Raw genomic sequence first — 14,494 nt, forward strand, 5'->3', positions numbered from 1 at the left:
AATGTATTTATTTGTTGGCTTTAAAGTAATGTGTCTATATTTTAAAATTTATTTTATTTTTACACATTTTTCCTACATATGGTGTGTTAATTTAATTTCCTTAATATTTTATATTTTATTTTGTTTATAATATAAATATATTAAAATTAAAAATATATATATATTCCTGAAAGTTTAATTTATTAAGGAATTCACATGAGCATTTTAACATGCAAACTCTTTAACTTTCAACACCAAACCAAAGTATTCAAACATTTGAGAATTTAACAGCACTTTCGACAAAGCCGTAACTCAAGACAACAGTTATGCAAATTCCTCCCGATTTGTGTAAAATTTGCATTGAACAATAGAACAGGGTGAATTCAGGTTCACAGGCCAGGAGATTATACTGTCAAAACACTGTCCAGTCTCCCTGAATTTACCCGTGCTGACTTTTAGTAAATGACAGTCTTTACTACACCTCCAAACCTTCTTTTTCTCTCATATGTTTTTTTTTTAAATAAATAAATCAAAGAAATAAAAGACTTTAAAAAAAGTGGTTAAAAGATACTGTTTGAGCAGTAGTTAGCTTGTATGAAGTGGAAGGGCATGTTTTATGGTTTGTATTGTGACTTTTTTTTTAAATAGGAGTTACTCTTTTGTTTTATGAAGTTATCCTTACGAGGACGTAAAACGGAAATAAGCCAACACTGGTTACATTTTCCTGTAGAATTTACAGTAGCTTACTGACAGCAGTTCGTCAGTAACTTACTGCAAATCAATTACAGCAAAAGATACTGTATTTACATTTACAGTAAGGCTGCACGATATTGGAAAAATCTAACACTGAGATATTTTGTTTTGCTGCAATACATATTTTGCTATGAATAGAAATAAATAGCTTTATTTGAAAAGATTTCAATAGTGTAGATTGACTGGGGTGATGAGGTCTTTCTATGCAGTGCATCTGCATAAAATATAATAAATTACAATCATACGACAGAGCAAAATTAAAAGCGAAATAAACAGTGCTTTATGGTTTTCTGTGGAGTATTCAAATGCAAAAATGTAACAATCAAACATAAAATGACATGGAAATCACTGTATATATTTTATCTAGTATTATAAAAAATAATATCTTTAAATTTGAATATTCAATAAATGATCTAGGAGCGTTACGGTGGCGCAGTGGGTAGCATGATCACCTCACAGCAAGAAGGTCGCTGATTCAAGCCCCGGCTGGGCCAGTTGGCATTTCTGTGTGGAGTTTGCAAGGGAACTGGTTGTACATGGGCTGAATTTAAAGAAATTAAATGTAGTAATGTTCGACATAATTTGTTTGTTTAAATTCAGCCCATGTTAGTTACGTCAAATAAAATGCAATTCTTTTGTTTTCCTGCCGCCTTTACTTTTAGGAGGGAATGAGGAGAATGAAGAGCATGTCAGACATGAAGAATTTGCCTGAGGATGTGAACGCTTCTTTGTGTTTAGTGAATGACGGACGGCAGTGGCAGAAGTCAACAAGACTCTGAATTACATCTTCATTTCCAGCGCTGACACACACACACACACACACACACACACTGTAAACGCATGTAGACGTACAGTAACACATCTGAGGGTATGTGTGTGTGAGTGCTCTTTTAAGCCAGCAGAGGTCTCTGTCTGAAGCGTGATGTACATTAGGGAAAACTCAAAACACTATAAAACTGGAGCTCTATGGGAACCGCTCTATAGGAACCATCATCTCTCGGAGCACAGCAGTGATTTACTGTATCTCTACACAAGCGCAAACAGAAACCAGACAAAACATTACCAATGCAGTGCTGTTCATCGAAATGTGTAAACTGGATTTTAATCTTGTACACGTACGATCTAAAATTATGGCACAGCGGCTCAAAGATGACTCAGTGGTTAGCACTGCAGCCTCACAGCAAGAAGGTCCCTGGTTTGTGTCCCAGCTGGGTCAGTTAGCATTTCTGTGTGGAGTTGGCACGTTCTCCTCGTGTTGCAGTGGGTTTCCTCCGGATGCTCCAGTTTGCCCCACAGTCCAAACACATATGCTATAAGGGAATTGAATAAGCGTATGCGTACCGTATGAGTGTGTGTGAACATATGCTGGAATAGTTGGCGGTTCATTTTGCTATGAGGACCTCTGAAATAGAGACTAAGCCAAAGGAAAATGACTAAATGAAGTAATCAAAACATCTATAATTTTATTATTAATATTATTATTATTATTATACATTGAATGTAACAGTATTGTTTCTGGATGTCTGAAGTCAAAGCCTTTTGTTCCCTTAAATTACACTGAATTACATCTGAACTGATTCCCTGAGGTCGACCCAGAACCACTGAACCCGAAGAAGCGCCGTCAGTCTAACAGGATTAACTATTACACTGAATAATGTTTGCAGTTGCCCACTGAACACATTTACTCTGCAGCACTTTCAGACTCACATCCAACACAAGAGTCAATTCATCATGCACAACTCTGCACTGAACATCTCCATTTAACGCTATTAAATTATTATTATTAACAGAAATTTGCCATATTTTACAGTCCACTGATTTTTTATTGATTAAAAAAAACTAGGAAATATAGTGAATTATTAAAAGTAGTACACTCTGAGAAATGCTGGGTTATTTAAAACCAAATTGGTTAAAATATGGACTAACCCAAACATTGGGTTAAATTTGGTCCTATTAATTTAACTAAAAAGATAACCCAGCAGTTTAGTCTGTATTACACACAAAATACAGTCTTACTCAAAACAGTACACATGAAACAGGACAACTATATATACAAGTAAATATTTCTAAGTAAACCCCCATTTAAAGGTAAACAAAAAAATTTTTCACTGCCGTCACCTTTTTCATGTTTAAAAATTTCACAATGTCAAATATCAAGAATACTAAAAAGCAAATACAATTTCAGTTTGTTTGTTTTTTTTCCTATTAATTTTGTCGTGTTTCATTTGTGCTGTTTTGTATAAGACTTACAATATACAGAAGACAATATATATGACTTATAATATTTACTACAAAAATATAATAAATAAATTAAACTAAATGGCAATATAAAAAATAATAATATATTTGAATTTAAAAAACACTTTTAAATAAACTGTTCACTGCTGTCACTAATTTTAATAAAATTCACCTAATAATAATAATAATAATAATAATAACAATAATAATAAAAATAACAACAACAACAACAACAACAATAACAATAATAATAATGATTATGATGATGATAATATTAATAATAATAATAATAGTATTGATGATAATAAAAAATAATATTGATGATAATCTTGATAATAATGTTAATATTATTAATAATAATAATAATGATGATGATGATGATGATAATAATAATAATAATAATAATAATAATAATAATAATAATAATAATAATAATAATAATAATAATAATATTTCCACTGATCCTCTTTAACCATTTGGACTACACTGAAGGTTAAAAAATAAAATAAATAAACCAGCAATAACCCTAAACTGTAGATCAGGCGTCTATATGTGCATCGTGATGATCTTTCTGATATTAATATACAGCATTTGTCTGTCAGTCAGGATTGAGGAGGGTTTTCTGCTTCAGGTTTCTCTTCACTTCAGCTTATCGATGGCTTTTGTCCCGCAAATGTCTAGTTATTTGATCCGGCCTGCAGAAAGGCGTCGCGGTAAATGAGGGATTGTGTTGCAGAGCAGGTTTCCTTACATCTTACAAAGCTTTCAGAGTCACGGCAGATGTAAACCTGGCAAAACCTCAGAAACAACAAAGAAGATCCGCGCTTTAACCTCAATACAATCACCGCTTTATTTAGGGGATTTTCTCCTACTTCTGAGGGGGGAAAAGAGTGTGAGTGGATGCTCATTTCTGGGCTAAAACTGAAGCTTGTGTTGTTGCTATTGTCTATGAGATGTTTGTATTTTCCCATAAGAAAAAAGTCAAAATCGCAAAACTAGACCCCTCTGAGATTAAATCTGTGAGTGTAAATGGACACCGAATGATCAGCTTTGCATATGCTGTATGTTCATCTTGAGAAAAGAGCAATCATCTCACATGCCTCTCGCTCAAAAATGGGAAAAAAAGCTTTGCCGAAAATGCCAAAGTGAGCAACACTCTCCAAGAGCTCAAATGTTTCTCATCACATTTCCTCCAAATCATCTGCATATCCTCTAAAGCATATTCAATCAACTGATCAAAACTGATACAGCTTATGTTTATATAAACCATATTGAGGGATGTAAACAAAAACAGTGGTCCCAACGTATTTCCTGTTTTACAATTTTAATTTCTACAGCTTCAGAGAATCCAAAAGAGCCACATACTGATAAATAATGTTATGACAGCTGCTTTAACATTAACTTACCTTTTGCCTCTTTTTACAGTTATGAAATAATTTGACAACAAGCAGGAAATGTACATAGACCAATGACATCATCACGTTGAAATGGTCTATATATCAGATATCTTATCTTCATACTTTAATAACAAAAACGTTTGTGATGTATTTTCAAGTTGACACTCAAAGCATCATTACTTGAACCATCATTTATTGACAAGATCACTTTACATGTAAATAAAAGGAATGTTATTTTATTTATTTTTATTATTATTTTTTACTAATGTTTTTAATATTTTATTTATCTATTTATTTTAATTAATTTTTTATTAACATTTATAAATTTTATTATTATTTTATTTATCATATGGTTAATAAAAATAATAACAAATGAATAAGACTTATAAATCAAAAAAGTATAAATTAATAAAAAAATTATAAAATAATAAAATAAATGTATGTGGTTCGAAAAAAACACACACACACACACACACACACACACACACACACACACACACACACACACACACACATATATATATATATATATATATATATAATTTAATATTTCATAATCAACATAGGCTCATTCTGAAAACGTAGCCCTATATGCAATTCTGGAGGCCGTGAATTAAGTAGCCTGAGGAACGTATGGCTCAATTTTATCTTTGAAACAAATGCTATCGAGCGGTGTGTCGCTGACCGCTTATCTCCATGTGGATGGCTTTTTTACTGTTACCAGTGGCTCGACAAGTACACTCAAAAAATTATTCCGTTTTTTTGCCCGTTCGAACTACTTTTTTTAAATGAGCTAAAACAACACAATTCTTGATATTTCATTAGGACAACTTATTTTTTTTATGTTCAACCCACATAAATTTGTCAAAAGTGTTAAGTTAACTTAATAAATTTGTGTTGGGACAACATGAATGAATTGTGTGGAAGCCTGCATTTTTTACAGTGTACGTCCGGCAAACTTGAGACGAAGCGGAGTTGACCATGACAACAGAACAGTTCCAGAAAGCAGGTAAAATAAAAACAAAAGTTAAAAAATTAACTAAACAAGTAATTTTAAAACAGGGTGAGAATGTGGTAAAATCTGAAAACCTGGTAAAAATCAGGGGTTTTTCTTTTTCTGGATTGCTTTTTAAAAGACTGCGGTTGGGTTTAGGGAAGGTAGTGGGCGAGTTAGTCTGTGCTTTTTAAAACACTATTGGTTGGGTTTAGGGAAGGGAGGGGCGATCGGTCAGTCAGTCAGTCAGTCAGTCAGTCAGTCAGTCAGTCAGTCAGTCAGTCAACAGTGGCCTCTGTTGGGTTTATGTGAGAACAGCAGGTGTGAATGGCACTGATGAGAGAAATTTGAGATCTGAAAAAGCGTACACAGCGGCCTCTGATGGATTTGCGAAAAACATACCTCCAGGGCCATATTTTGCTCACTCCAGAAATGTATATAGGGATATGTAATCAGAATGAGCCTGGGCTGTTTATATTGTTATAATACAATAATAAGATGATAACAACAATAACGTTGATGATAATAATAATAATAATAACAATAATAATAATATTAATAATAATAATAATAATAATAAAAATAATAATAATAGCAACAACACAATGTTTGTATCTGAATCTAATAAAATTGACAAAAGTTTAAATTATTTGACAAATAGGTATGCTTTGTCAAATTTCACAAAATTATTTAAATAATAATTACAAATTGACATATGGGTAAAACTTTTTTGAGTCCTTTAAAATGTCAACAAATGATTGAAGGATTTGGATTTCTGCCTTCCAATCCGTCTCATCATGGATCAACGTTTATCCTTTTCGCACGTCCTGTTTCTCATTATCTTTATTAAATATGATTATTTGATTATTTAAATGAATATTTAACTTTGAATTGATTTTAACTAATGAATAAGTTAAACACACTGCTTTATATAAGATTGTTCAGTGCATTCGCCCGTCTCTTTATAACTATTTTCAGAAGCCACCAAACTAGGTCAGAGGTCACGGAGACCTTGAGTGGAACTGAGGGCTGAGGACTGGAATCAACTGTTTCTATTGTTATTTCTATGAGTTAATACTATCTAAAAAGTCTAAAAGTGATTTTCCTATTTTTATGGTTAATTACTTTAAAGTGATTCTACTTTTTATTCAAGGTAGACTCTGTATAGTAAGGATATTATAACTGCCTGAATGTAGATTATACCGTTTTTTTAACCAGTTTTGATTAAGACGGATAAGAAACAGATTGTACTTTAAGTGTGTGCGTTCTATTTGATTGTGGATCCGTTTCACAGGTCTGGAGTCAGCTCTAAACAGTCTAGTGGATGTCTGATGTTCATATGCTTAAAATATTGTTCAGAATTGTACTCAATTTTCCTAGTCTATCTGTGTTTTAAAAAATCAGGTTAGAACACCTCTATGTATGACGCAGTTATTGACATTATGTGAGAGTATTATTGTTATTGATTTGTGATTGTAAGGCAGAGCGGCCTAGGAACTCGTTGCGAGTGTTGAAGCTGGCTTCTGCTGATGAAACTGCAAACTATCTTCAGTGAACTTCATTTATTAATTAGAATCTCTGACTCCGGCTCTTCTTTATCTGACAGACTGCTCATTCTTTGGGTCAAACTGTATACCAGGGATGGCTAACCCTGTTCCTGGAGAGCCACCTTCCTGCAGATTTCAGTTGCAATCCATATCAAACACACCTGCCTTTAATTATCACGTGGTGTTCAGGTCCTAATTAGTTGGTTCAGGTGTGTTTGATATGGGTAGCAGCTGAAATCTGCAGGAAGATGGCTCTCCAGGAACAGGGTTGGCCATCCCTGCTGTATACCATCCCTACATGACATTTATCTAAATGACAAGAATATTTTTTTAATATAAAAACAAAGGTTGCACTGAATGACTTGTCAAAATGTTATCTATAAACAACTATATAGCTTTATAAATAAATCCATTAACACAATTTATGGGGCAAAAAAATACCATACTGAACATTCATTGCATTGATGTTTAAAAAAATCCCTTTTTTGTTTCTGACACACAAACATAATCTTGCTCTTAAAACATCATCAGTTTCATAAAACCCACAATTGTCCATTTTAAGTGGGCAGAACCATCCTGTCATGAGAGATAATAGCTTTATACATGAGGCCGTCCTTCTCTACTGCCGCTTCATTATCTGTAATTGCTCAACGATTGCTCTGTTTATTAAAGGTGACTGCCATTCACCATCGGGTCACTAATACGCATATGTGTGTGTGTGTGTGAGGGAACATGTCGCTCTAGTTTTGGCCTAATAAAAGAGCTGAAGAGATTGAGCTATTATCATGTCAGACCTCCTACTATTATGCTCCATTAAAAGCGCTGATTCAGACCTATTATATTTATTGAATCCAAAAGCTGATTGATGTTGCGCTGCTCCACACACACACACACACACACACACACACACACACACACACACACACACACACACACACACACACACACACACACACACACACACACACACACAAATACACACACACACTTGATCCAGCTGTGTGCATCCAGTGTGTGGAGAATCCTGATGTTTAACTTGTTGTTAATCTGTGGAGTTGAGTCAACGACAAAGACTAAATGGCTATTGTAGGTGTCAATAAACAGAATAGTATGTTCCCCAGTTAGAAATCATTGCAAAGCAAGCCCTGATGGTTGGCATGATCACAGCTAAAAAGATGATCTTACTTAATTGGAAGTCTCCAAAGGCTCCCTGTTTTAAGAGATGGTTGAATAAGCTGCTTTATGTCATTCAAATGGAACGACTACGTCTTGAAACTTCACAGAAAAAAGCTGAAACCACATGGGGACCTATTTTAAGACTCTTGGGAATCTAGCATTTTACCTTTGGAAATGTTCATCTCTAACTCATATATTCATGACACTGACTTTGTAGAAATGTGAATACTGTCATTTTTTAAAAAATTTGTTTATGCTACATATGTCATGTGTATACTTATGTATATTTGATAACTGAGACGATTCCTCCCTTTGTTTTTTTTTTTTTTTTGTTTTTTTTTGAGGGGGTGGGATGGGGCTAATGTCAATTATGTTGTATTGTATTTATTATTATTTTTGTATTATTATTTGTATTCTACTGTGTTTGTTAAAAATCTTATAAAAATGGTAAATAAAACAAAATATTACAAAAAAGAAATCATTGCAAAGTATATTTTGGATTTTGTGTAAGAGGGGTAAACTAGGCCTTAAAGAACACAAATAAAGCACAAATTACACATATACTGCAAAATGACAAAACCTATGAAATAAAATAATAAAAAAAATTCATAGATGATTACACTCACCGGCCACTTCATTAGGTACACCTTACTAGTACCAGGTTGGACCCACTTTTGCCTTTGGAATCCTTCGTGGCAGAGATTCAACAAGATACTGGAAATATTCCTCAGAGATTTTGCTCTATATTGAGATGATATCCTCACGCAGTTGCTGCAGATTTGTCAGCTGCACATCCATGGTGTGAATCTCCAGTTCCACCACATCCCAAAGGTGCCCTATTGAATTGAGATCTGGTGACTGTGGAGGCCATTTGTGTACAGTGAACTAATTGTCCTGTTCAAGAAATCAGTCTGAGTTTAATCGTTTTTACGCAGCGGATGCCATTCCAGCTGCAACCTATTTCTGGGAAACATCCACACACACTCATTTACACACATACACAACGGACAATTTAGCCAACCCAACTCACCTGTACCACATGTCTTTGGTCTGTGGGGGAAACCGGAGCACTCAGAGGAAACCCACGTGAATGCAGGGAGAACATGCAAACTCGACACAGAAATGCCAACTGACCCAGCTGAGTCTTGAACCAGCGACCTTCTTGCTGTGAGGCAATTGTACTATCCACTGCGCCACCGTGCTGCCTCTGTACAGTAAATTACGATACAACAACTTGACAATAAACAGACATTTTCTGTTATTTTAAAGACTTAATTCCCTATATATTATTATTATATATTGTTTCAGACTACTAAAACTTTAGTCACAGTCACTTTGATGAAATGCACAGTTGAATTTTCATCATCAAAAGTTGACAGAGCAGAGATCAACATCCCATAATACAAGTCACAATCGCAAAAACAAGCAAGCAAACAAAAATGAGCAAATCATGAAATACGGATCCTGTTAATGGATATTTTTTTACAGAGCAATCCTAAATATAATCGAATAGCATGCACAGCTCTCTCCTGGCCTTCTAGAGCAACTGAAGCAGATCCACTTTAGTCAATGAAGCATCTAATCTACATGCTCTTCACTCAACTAATGTCAACATAAAGATAATCTGCCTTTTGATGGTGTTAGATAAAGCTAATGTGTCTAAACAACAGTGTATTGCACACTCCAGAATCAGCATACACGACCCTGTCACACTTCTGCTGCTGTTGAACACACACACACACACACACACACACACACACACACACACACACACACACACACACACACACACACACACACACACACACACACACACACACTAAACACTATTTCACTCTTTATACTTCAAAAGTTCCCATTTAATTCAGTGTAACTAGCTTTTCTTTGTATTTATGTGCACTTTTTTGTTTGCTAACATTACTGAATGTCCTGAACATAAATAATATTTTTGAGTTTAACTTCTGAGGAAATTAATGAAGACTGCGAGCAAACATTCGTTTATCAATACTGGATTAACATTTGTTCAAAATGTTCATAAACCTTAAGGACATAAAACACGATACATCCTCAGAACATTTTCCTGAAAAATCGGTTTACAAAAAAACTATGGGTTTGTAGATTTTTATCACTTCACAAACATGTCAACACTGTTTATCTGTGTTATTTGAGTGTTCTGAAACACTGCGGTAATATTATTAAACATTATTAAAACCAGACTTTGAATCTACATTAAATTCATGTTACTAAAACCGTATTTTTTCATAATTCTGAGGTTTGGCATTAGCCAGAACTGTAAAAGTTGCTTAATAACTAATGCTAAGAGAACATTATTAAAGACCAAATATCTCTGAATCAATGTTTTAACATTACTGTAAAACACACACACACACACACACACACACACACACACACACACACACACACGTTCGCTTGTCAATTTATAACAATGCATACACTGTAAAAATATCTGTAATTTATCAGTTTTCCGTATTTCGTGATTCATGTTTTTATTTTTTCACATTTATTTCTGCTTTTGAATTGCATTATGGGACCTTGATCTTCATTCCAACAACTTTTAACCTTGAAAAGTTAGAAAAAGTGACGTTATTTTAATAATTTTAAGTGATTTATTGTCTGGGTTGTTTGGGTACAATAACCTTATAATTAACTGCCAGTACATTGTTTAATATTGCACAGACTTATTTTATTTCTTGTACGTTATATTATTTCAAGCTGCTGAAATATCAATAAATGTCACTCCGTTAAACTGTGGAGTTGAATTTTCAGCAAAAAAAAGTCAACAGAGCTGAGTTCAAAATTCCATAATGCAATTCACAACAGTAAATAAACAGAAAACACTTGTGATTCACAAAATACAGAAACTGTTAATAACAGAAATGTTTAGTGATTAATAATAAATCTGTAAGACTAAATGAATGCCATATGTATGTTATTTACATACAGTAACAGCTAGGTTTTTTATTGCTAGTCTAAATTGCATATACTTTTCTATTATTTTATTATTAGTTATAAGTAAAACAACTAATTTATAAAATGGACCCTCTTTTCATTTCTGGGTTTCTCAGAAGGGGGAAGTTATCTGAGTTTATTTAAAGATTAAAAACTTTCAAGGATTTAAGATGCTGATGACCGTTAAAGTGTCGTCTTGAAATAAGGGTGTATATACATATATCGTAAATAGTAAAATTAGTAAAAAAATAGAAACTATTTTAAACGCTATATAAATTTCTTTTAAGAAACTATTTAAATCTATAAAAATACAATTGGCTGAATCGTAGAGATGCTGGATTAACACCGTGTGGGGGTCGAATCAAGATCATGGTCTTTTTTCGATGAATCGTGCAGCTCTATTAGAAATCATTGCAAAGTATATTTTAGTATAGTGCAAACATAATCCAAACATAGGCCTTACAGAACACAAATGTTGATGCCATTAGAATTTCAGACGGATGTGTTGATAAATATCAACAAAACATGTAAAAAAAAAAAAAAAAAAAACTTTGATTTCAGCTGGTTGTGGAGACAAAATTCCTTATTTTTGGCTTAAAACTTAAGCACGGAAATATAGCAGAAAGTAAACAAATGAGAATAGGGGGAAATGGAATTTACAATAAATAATAATAATAATATTAATAGTAATAATAATGAAATGTTAATTAACAAAAAATACCACAAATCACACATATGCAGTAAAATTACAAAACCTGTAAAGTGTAAAACAAAAATAACAAGAAAAAAAAATAAACAAACATACGTAGATGAATATTCATTCATTCATTCATTCATTCATTCATTCATTCATTCATTCATTTTCCTTAGGTTTAGTCTCTTTTTTTATCAGCATATCATCACAGCGGAATGAACCACCAACTTATCCATATGTGTTTTATATTTTATCATTAGTTATAAGTAAAACACTAATTTATAAAATGGACCCTTTTCTCATTTCCGGTTTTCTCAGTAGTGGCAAGTTTTTTTCAGTTTATTTAAAGATTAAAAACTTTCAAGGATGTTGATGACTGTTAAACGTGTCGTCTTGTAAAAAGTATCCATTTAGGTTAATTTTATTTTATAGTCTATATAATTATATATTTAACAAACAATTTAATAAATCAAATACAATTGGCTAAAACGTAATCGCTGGATTATGATCATGTGGGGGGTGGAATCGAGATCACAGTCTTTTTTGAATCAAGATCACGGTCACGTTGAGTCCAAACATAGGCCTTACAGAACACAAATGTTGATGCCATCAGAATTTCAGACTGATGTGTTTATAAATATCAACAAAACATGAAAAAAAAAAAAAAACATACGGATTTCAGCTGGTTGTGAAGGCAACATTCCTTATTTTTGGTTTAAAACTTAAGCAAGGAAATATAGCAGAAAATAAACAAATGAAAGTAGGGCCAAATGGAACTTACAATATTAATAATAAATAATAATAATAATAATGACATTTAAATTAAAATAAACTACCACAAATCACACATATACAGCAAAATTACAAAACCTGTAAAGTGTAAAACAAAAATAACAAGAATAAAAAATAAACATAATCTTTAGATGATTATACATTCATTAATTTTCCTTAGGTTTAGTCTCTTTATTTATCAGCATATCATCACAGCGGAATGAACCACCAACTTATCCATATGTGTTTTATATTTTATCATTAGTTATAAGTAAAACACTAATTTATAAAATGGACCCTTTTCTCATTTCCGGTTTTCTCAGTAGTGGCAAGTTTTTTTCAGTTTATTTAAAGATTAAAAACTTTCAAGGATTTAAGATGTTGATGACTGTTAAACATGTCGTCTTGTAAAAAGTATCCATTTATAGGTTAATTTTATTTTATAGTCTATATAATTATATATTTAACTAACAATTTAATAAATCAAATACAATTGGCTAAATCGTAATCGCTGGATTAAGATCATGTTGGGGGTCGAATCGAGATTACAGTCTTTTTTGAATTGAGATCACGGTCACGTTGAGTCCAAACAAACACCTTACAGAACAAAATAAAGAATTTCAGACTGATGTGTTTATAAATATTAACAAAACAGCTAGTTGTGAAGGCAACATTCTTTATTTTTGGTTTAAAACTTAAGCACGGAAATATAGCAGAAAATAAACAAATGAAAGTAGGGCCAATTGGTAAAATAATATTAATAAAGAATAATAATAATAATGACATTTTAATTAACATAAACTACCACAATTCACACTTATGCAGCAAAATTACAAAACCTGTAAAGTGTAAAACAAAAATAACAAGAATAAAAAATAAACAAACATACTTAGATGATTATTCATTCATTAATTTTCCTTAGGTTTAGTCTCTTTATTCATCAGGAGTCATCACAGCGGAATGAACCACCAACTTATCCATATGTGTTTTATATTTTATCATTAGTTAGAAGTAAAACACTAATTTATAAAATGGACCCTTTTCTCATTTTCGGTTTTCTCAGTAGTGGCAAGTTTTTTTCAGTTTATTTAAAGATTAAAAACTTTCAAGGATTTAAGATGTTGATGACTGTTAAACGTGTCGTCTTGTAAAAAGTATCCATTTAGGTAATATTTTTATAGTCTATATAATTATATATTTAACAAACAATTTAATAAATCAAATACAATTGGCTAAAACGTAATCGCTGGATTATGATCATGTGGGGGGTGGAATCGAGATCACAGTCTTTTTTAAATCGAGATCACAGTCACGTTGAGTCCAAACATAGGCCTTACAGAACACAAATGTTGACGCCATCAGAATTTCAGACTGAGGTGTTTATAAATATCAACAACACATGAAAAAAAAACATACTGATTTCAGCTGGTTGTGGAGGCAACATTCCTTATTTTTGGTTTCAAACTTAAGCAAGGAAATATAGCAGAAAATAAACAAATGAACGTAGGGCAGAATGGAACTTACAATAATATTAATAAAAAATAATAATAATGACATTTTAATTAACAAAAACTACCACAAATAACACGTATGCAGCAAAATTACAAAACCTGTGTAAAGTGTAAAACAAAAATAACAAGAATAAAAATAAACATAAACATACTTAGATGATTATTCATTCATTCATTTTCCTTAGGTTTAGTCCCTTTAGTTATCATGTTTTATATTTTATCATTAGTTATAATTAAAACACTCATTTATAAAATGGACCCTTTTCTCATTTCTGGGTTTCATCAGCGGCAAGTTTTTTTTCTATTTTATTTAAAGATTAAAAACTTCGAAGGACTTAAGATGTTGATGACTGTTAAACGTGTCATAATGGTGTCGTCTTGTAAAAAGCGCTTCAATTCAATTTAAACAATTTAATTCCAAGCACAAGAAATGATTCTAATTGGATGGTATTAGGTTCAGTGTA

General features: G+C 32.4%; 1 long non-coding RNA gene across 6 annotated transcripts in view; it reads right to left on the minus strand.

The window, feature by feature from the left end:
• LOC141376871 (uncharacterized) overlaps window positions 1-14,494 on the minus strand; it is a 33,271-nt gene that overhangs the window by 1,687 nt on the left and 17,090 nt on the right. For 2 of the 6 annotated variants that reach the window (XR_012388196.1, XR_012388199.1), the window contains exons 5-6: window positions 9,115-9,291; window positions 8,711-8,920 (exon numbers count right to left, since the gene is read on the minus strand). This is a non-coding gene — a long non-coding RNA (uncharacterized lncRNA). Of the gene's footprint in view, window positions 1-8,710; window positions 8,921-9,114; window positions 9,292-13,539 lie in introns of those variants that run through there. The other 4 variants (XR_012388197.1, XR_012388198.1, XR_012388194.1 and 1 more) reach the window with 3 other exon arrangements.

This window comes from Danio rerio, chromosome 12, assembly GCF_049306965.1.
Source record: "Danio rerio strain Tuebingen ecotype United States chromosome 12, GRCz12tu, whole genome shotgun sequence".
Classification (NCBI taxonomy): Eukaryota; Metazoa; Chordata; class Actinopteri; order Cypriniformes; family Danionidae; genus Danio; species Danio rerio.